This window comes from Bicyclus anynana, chromosome 3, assembly GCF_947172395.1.
Source record: "Bicyclus anynana chromosome 3, ilBicAnyn1.1, whole genome shotgun sequence".
NCBI classification, from domain to species: Eukaryota; Metazoa; Arthropoda; class Insecta; order Lepidoptera; family Nymphalidae; genus Bicyclus; species Bicyclus anynana.
The window spans coordinates 4173319-4181545 of record NC_069085.1 but is presented as its reverse complement, the minus strand read 5'-3'; positions in this window follow the sequence as shown (position 1 = coordinate 4181545).

Genomic DNA, 8227 nt, shown 5'->3' with positions numbered 1-8227 from the left:
ACTGCGCCACAGAGGCCGTCGACTTAATTCCGGTACGATGTAGTGTAGAAACCGAAAGGAGTGTGAATTTCATTCTCCTCCTAACAAGTTAGCCCGCTTCTATCTTAGATTGTATCATCACTTACCATCTGGTGAGATTGTAGGGAATGGTTAACTTTTAAAGAATTAAAAAAGAAACGTCATGTTTATCTTACTATATGCACCATTATTACGAGAACATTGTTCAATTTGCGGATTGAACATGTTGTCAGTGTCCAAGGCTATTTTAACGGCCCATTACAAATCCAGGCCTACCCTTATTAAGTCCTCAACTGACCCGTGTCCAGGAAATCGAACCCAGGACCTTTTTGTTGAGAACCAAAGCAATATCATCTGCGCCAGAGAGGTCGTCAAAATGCTTCTTGATCTTCAATATCATCTATACTAATATTAAAAAGCTGAAGAGTTTGTTTGTTTGAACGCGCTAATATCAGGAACTACAGGTCCGATTTGAAAAAATCTTTCAGTGTTAGATAGCCCATTTATCGAGGAAGGCTATAGATATATATTATCCCCGTATTCCTACGGGAACGGCGTCAGCTAGTTACATATATTACGAGGAGTTGTTAAAGTGTTGAGCACGAGTCTCCTCTCTGAATAAGGGGTAGGTTAATAATTCATCACGTTGGCCCAACGTAGAGAATACAACGTAGAGAACACGTAGAGAATTAAACAAATTCTCAGGCAGGTATAATGCATCACCGTTTGAGACACGAAATATTTAATTTCTTAAAATGCACTGATACTCCTAACTGAAATGTTTCGCGAATTCGAACCTATGCCCTCTATAATGTTTTTTTAATTTGACACATTTATTGAGCAAAAATACGTTATGGAACTTAAGCTAACTTATCCTAATAATACAAATCATGGCCACGTGGAATGGTGGCAAGAATACTGGCTGCATTTCCGCGCTGGACAGTCAGGCTGATCCTTTGCGCAAAAAATGATTTGAACCGACTTCCAAAAAGGAGGAGGTTCTACGTTCGTCTGTATGTATGTTCTTTTTTTTTTATGTATGTCCAGCGATAATTCCGTCATTTGTGGACCGATTTTGAAAATTCTTTTTTTGTTTTGAAGGCTTTGATTCCAGGGTGGTCCCATTTTTTTCATGTCAGGATCTGATGATGGCATCCTGGAGAAATCGAGGGGAACTTTCGAAAATCGTAGAGACAGCTAGTGCGTTTGTTAGTGTTTCCATAAGGTATTTATGTAATTCAGTGTCATGTCATCATGTCAATTAAAGCCGTTTCTGAAAGAACCACAGAAATTTTGTGATTTAAACGGCTTAAATTAAAACATCACTGGCTTGGTACCGCCTTCAAACTGATCAGAAGGTAGCACATAGGTAAGATGTTATTTTTTGCTTTTTAGTTTAGGTTAATTTTTGAGTTGAAAGTCGGTTGAATTTTATTGTTTTAATTTTTTATGAAAAAGAAAGTTAATATTTCATGTTCGCTTGTAACGCAGCCCGATTTTTGTCAAAGCGTGACTCAATAAACAGCAGCGTGCGTGATTGCGTACATTTGTGGGACGCTGATGGAAAAAATTGGTCGTTACGCGCCAAAGTAAATAAACTTTTCACGGAAACTGGTATCAGCTTCAATTGAATTTCAGATAATGGTTGAAACCTATTATTATGAATGCAAATATGAGTAGGTATGTTTATCTATTAGACGTCTAAACTAAGAATAGGTAGGTACCTACCAGGGGCGAAGAGTCTTTAAAGGCCAATTTCCGCCGGGTTACCTTTTAAAAATCCATAAATAAGCATATTCATTATTGTAATGAATATCTTATACATTTTATCTGTATATGTATGAAAAACCGGAGTTTGTGTCAAGCGCTATGAATTTCTTTTTCTTTGGGACCAAAATTCCATCATTCGCCACTGGTACCTACCTCCTATAAAAAAGTAACAGCCGTGTGTTTGGATTTAAAAAAATATCATGTGAGTATAGAGCGATAGAAAACAAAATTTTCAGAATTCTCATTTGGATATTCCTAATATAATATAATAGATTTTTATACTTACAATAATTAGATAACAGTTAGATTAGCCTATGTCTAGAACTCCAGACAAGAGTTCTAGACATATAGGTATGAACCAACATTTTATTATATAAAATCGTAGGTATGATAAAACTCACAAAAAATCTGTATTCGTCACGAGCTTGCTAATAAATAATTTACTTTGAATTTTTCTAACAAATACCATTTTATTAAAATTGAACTGAAATAAAGTTAAATCGACTTGTAAACTGTTATAAAAATTATTATTACGTGATGCGACAGAAAGCTTCTTAGCAAGGCAAACGAACGGAGCAGTATAAACAACCCTTTGATTGGGGTAAGTCGCCGTAATAAAGGCTCTGGCGGGACTAAATTGCGCGCATTTTCTTCATTTCCTCTTCTCAATTATTATTGTGAAAATTCAATACCGTTGATGAGAATCGTTTATTTCTTTTTAAACATTTTTTTAAAGAACTTATTAATATTGTTACTTGTAATATTAGTTTGTGAATAATTTGCAAAATTGTTTAGAGAAAATTGTTATTAGTGGTTTTCTGCGTATTAAGATTGAGGTAAGAAAGATTTTAAAATATAAATATCTAATTTAATTACTATTTTTGGTGGAAATTATAGTTTGTAAAGTAAAATGGAAAAAGTTGTCAATGTAAAAAAGTATTGAGAATTTTTTTTACTTTTAATAACTAAAATATCAGTAATAATTTATCTAAATACCCAATACTTACTATTTAATTATGGTTGAAATTAACTTAATTTATTTATATATTCACTTAACTATTTTTAGGATTTACTTAAGTGTTATTTTTTATTCTTTATTTGTATACCAATTAGAATAACACTATCACGATTATGAGATACAGCCTGGTGACAAATGAACAGACGGACGGCGGAGTCTTAGAAGGTAATAGGGTCCTTTTTACCCTTTACAGGGTATTATAGAACGCTAAAAAATCGGACAGGATAAATAACGCAGAATTATAAGTGGTATCATAGCTATCTATACTAATATTATAAAGAGGAAAACTTTGTTTGTATGTTTGTATGTTTGTTTGTTTGTTTGATTGTAATGAATAGGCTCAAAAACTACTGGACTGATTTTAAAAATTCTTTCACCATTCGAAAGCTACATTATCCACAAGTAACATAGGCTAAATTATATTTTGGAAAAAAATAGGGTTCCGTAAGATATTTGGGTATTTCGGACACAAGGTGTAAAAAATCAACCAGAAAAGTAGGGTAGGGGTAGGTAGGAGTAGGGTGGGGGTAGGCTAGGGGTTGGCTAAGGGTAGGGTAGGGGTAGGGTAGGGGTAGGGTAGGGGTAGGATAGGGGTAGTTAAAAGTTTACATCGAGTTTCACGCGGACGAAGTCGCGGGCGTCGGCTAGTAGCTAATATAGGTACATAACAGTATGTGGTATAAGTGTACGTCGACCTTTTGTTATTTTTAAGCCATAAAATTAAAAGCCTAAAAACCCTGGAAAAACAAAAGAATTAAGACATTTTTTTTATTCTTTACAAGTTAGCTCTTGACTAAAATCTCACCTGATGGTAAATGATGATGCAATCTAAGATGGAAACGGGCTAACTTGTTAGGAGGAGGATGAAAATCTACACCCCTTTCGGTTTCTACACGACATCGTACCGGAACGCTAAATCGTTTGACGTAACCTAGCCACGGCCAAAGCCTCCCACCAGCCAAAACATTTATTTAATCTATGGGTCTAAGATTTGGTAGTCGAGGTTAGTAATAACTACTACTCTGTAATAACAATCTCGTAAATGTTAGTAATAATCTCGCAAAACTGCGAAGTTGAATCACTTAAAAAACTCCAATTTGGAAAAAAGTTCGAATTGTTAGAGGTATCTAAATTTCCTGAATAAATTTATCAAATATCTAGGAATACTAACATTGTAAAGAGGTATGGTTTGTGGTAGGTACTTGTGGGGATCTACTGAACCGATGTTGAAAATTCTTTTATCACTAGAAAGCCACGTTATTTGTGAGTATCACACGCTATATCTTACTCCTGTATTATCACGAGAACGAAAAATACGCGGGTAAAACCGCGCGGCGTCGACTAGTTTATTATATTGGTACTTAATAAAACGTCGTTTGGCTGAACGATCGGATGCCATAAAAGGTTTTTAGCATCGATTTATCTAATTTCATTATTTTTGTGGTCGTAAGTCACGAAAACGTGGTTTCATGTGAAATTGCTGATCCTTTATCTATTACCAGTGAGATGTTATTACCTCTAGAATTCACACAAAAATGTTCAAATTCTAGTAGGTATGATTATTATTTATCAACATTTCTGACGGCAAGTTTATTTTAAAGAGTTGAACCGCCCGGCGATTTGATTTTTAAAGGTACCTTCTTCATCTGAACGTGACGTCAGAGGTTAGCGACTATTTTTAATTTATCTTAACTCTGTTTAATAATAATTTATCTGAAGCGGTGTGGATTTTAGAGACGACAGCTAAGAACAGCGATCTTGTGGTCACCCATAAGCTCATTTTGGGCAAATAAATATCACTCATTCTTTGATTAATTCATTCAAAAATGAATGATTCATTAATTTATTAACTTTGTTCCACTCGCGGATTGTAACATCCATTTTTGAGATAGTTGGTCCAGAAGTGTATAACCATAATGCTTACTTCTGCTGCCAAATAGCGATGCTGAATGAGCACATTTTCCAAGCACGCATGCTCTGCAATACTTAGAGGTTTTTACGGTAGGTACATATTTTATTATTTTGTGAAAAAATTGTAGCCAAATCTTTTGAAATTAAACATGACTAGTCCTTTCTATAATTAGGTTAATAGCGTAATACAGGAATGTGTTCGTAAATAATCTAAGGGGTAGTGAATGCACCTACTCGTAGCATATCTCGGCTTACAATTTATTACTTACTAGCTGACGCCGCGAGGTTTGACCTGCGTGATTCCCGTTCCCGTAGGAATACGGCGATAATATATAGCCTTCCTCGATAAATGGGCTATCTATCGCTGAAAGAATTTTACAAATCGGACCAGTAGTTCCTGAGATTAGCGAGTTCAAACAAACGAACTTGTCTAGATGTGAATTTTCAATCAGTCATAGCTGTAATTCGTACTTACGCCAATTATGAATTAAATCGGATCTAATGATCAAAACTTCGAAAGCTTATGTAACAAAATGGAGGCTAAAATAAGTCAATGCACCAATTCTTTCTGCATTATGTTGAAAAACTTGCAACAATTTTTCATAACTCGAATGATTGCATGAATAAGTAATTTCCCACCGTAATAAGCTCGGGTCGATGCCAAAGTTATGGTGGCCCACGTTACCGGTATAGCAAATTGTTTATTAGCTTCGTGATGTAACTAACTAGGTACATGGCTTGCTTTAGGACTGTCACAGTCTAACGACTGTTTGGAGAAAGCGCGGCATTGTTATTCTTAACCATTCGCTAACCGCGAGTATTTTATCGAAAAGCCCGTCTGCGTTGAAGAAGCCGACAGTCAGGGAATGCGGTTTTAATCTACCGTTGTGAGGCCATTTAAAAAATCTTTATATTCCTCTATCGCGCGGAGCATGATACTGTGCTCGCCTATTGCCCTTAGTTTACTTTATATTTTTTTATGGTCGTCCATTTAGGAGTCAAGTGGTGGTGGTTAATGATGTAGGTAGACCACCTATCAAGATATTATTTTTTTTTTCTAAAACACGAGAACGTCTTGCCAGTATTTTTTACGTTTGTTTTTGTAAAATATAATCACGTATCTATCATTGTTGGCATGTTTTGTAGGTAGGTATCGATCGATATCCACCCATATTCATCTCACTACTGGGTTCGAGTCTCCTCTCAGAATGAGCCAATAGCCCACCACGCTGGCCCACTGCGGATTGGCAGACTTCACACACATGCAGAGAATTAAGAAAATTTTCTGGTATGTAGGTTTTCTCACGATGTTTTTCTTCACCGGTAAAGTTTAAGGTGTTGTAGTGGACACTAAAAAAAATAAAAAAAAAATCTATTGATCTACTGAAAGTATTTTGAAAATTTTTTTACCACTAAAAAGCCACATTATTTGTGAGTGTCATAGGCTATATTTTATCCCCGTATACTTACGGGAACGGGAACTACTACAGGGAAACAATTACAATTTCAGGCAAAAGTTCTAACGTAAGTCTTGAAATCGCTTCTTGCCTTTACCTCTAACTACAGATTAAAATCTCTCAATCGTATCATCCAATAAAAGCATCGTCGTTGACAAAACGAGGTGATCCCGCGATAAGTTGCAGGAGAAATTGAGCTTCCACACGAATACATCCAGGGCCGGATTTATAGCTCCCGACACACAAGTGCCCTGGGCTTTTAAAGAAATAATATACTTAATTACAATAATACTAAAAGTTTCGTTTTCTATTGATTTGTTTACGTAACATTAATTAAATTAACAAAAACACAAATATACATAATAGTGTAGCTACTACACTATCACACTAATATTATAAAGCTGAAAGTTTGTGTGTAAGTGTGTAAGTATGTTTGTTCTTCCTTTACGCTGCAGCTACTGAAGCGATTTGGCTGAAATTTGGAATGGAAATATATAGATTTTACTCTGGATTAACACATAGGCTACTTTTCGCGGTACAACACAGGTCGCGGGCGTCCGCTAGTTTTAAATAAATTTATACTGTAATATAATTAATTGACATTTCATTCCTCAAACTTGTGAAATATTATACTTATCATTCAGTCACATTCCTCATTTGATTTCCTATATGCGACAGAAGGTAGCCTTTGTTATTCTACTTATTATTAACTCCAATCTTTCTGTACCAAACATCAAAATTAGAAATTTCAGAATATATTGTCTCCGACTTGACAATATTCAAGCAATATAGTACTTAATTGAAATTTACTTTACATTAACGCAAGCCGCGGGCAAAAAAATTTTAAACGATAACTAATTTGTAAGGGCCCAGTTAAATCTTTTTCTAAGTCCGATCCTGCATTTACCTTCTGACCTTACAGTTTAAGGTAAACAGTTAAAATTATCAGATCATAAATGGAGGGCAATAATAGAAGATTTACTGCATAGAGCGAGCTACAGTAGGCCATCTATCAAAGTGGGTTCGGTCATAATATTGACTCGAATTACTCAGCTTATGCTGTTTCTGGTAAAATATTTGGCATAGGGCAAATGACGCGCCCGACTATCAATCGTTTTTATTGGCGTAATCGAAGTACAAGTTATAACACTAGCTGACGCCAGCGACTCCGTCCGTGGAAGTCTGAGTAATTGCAGTTCGGCCGTATTTTGACGGCATCCGTGGCGCAGTGGTATGCGCGGTGGATTTACAAGATGGAGTACCTGGGTTCGATCAATAGCTGGGCGGATTGAGGTTTACTTAATTGGTCTGGCTGGTGGAAGGCTTCGGCCGTGGCTAGTTACCACCCTACCGTCAAAGATGTACCGCCAAGCATTCCGATACGATGTCGTGTAGAAACCGAAAGAGGTGTGGATTTTCATCTTCCTCCTAACAAGTTAGCCCGCTTACATCTTAGATTGCATCATCACTTACCGACAGGTGAGATTGTAGTCAAGGGCTTGTAAAGAATATAAAAAAAAAACAGTACAGTAGGTACAGTTGTTGTACAACAATCCGTTACGTATCTCACAATACCTACATGAAAAATGTAGTAAGTATGTATACTTATCTATAGTTTGAATTTGTTAGATCGGTATTTTCTTAACTTTTAATGGACTACTCAAGAAAATCAAGTTACTAATTGCGGTGATAATAATTATAACAGATCGCTTGCAGTTCAAAGTTAAACTGTGAGCCAACTTCGCAATCTACATGAAATATCTATTATCATTATCTTTTCTATTTTATGGCTGCAAATTACCTTATTCCATTCAATATCATGCAATCAATTAAGTTATTAAACATTTTAATAAAAAAAATACAACCGACTTCAAAACCTAAAAACATACCAACTATAAACTAAAAAGCGAAAAATATCATCATAATATTATTATGTTCTATCTGCCGATCAGTTTAAAGACGGTGCCTGAAAGAACCACATTTCAATATTCATGGCTTGAATATATTTTTTATTAAAATTTTATTATTTTTTTAATTTTTAGTGTAAAATATG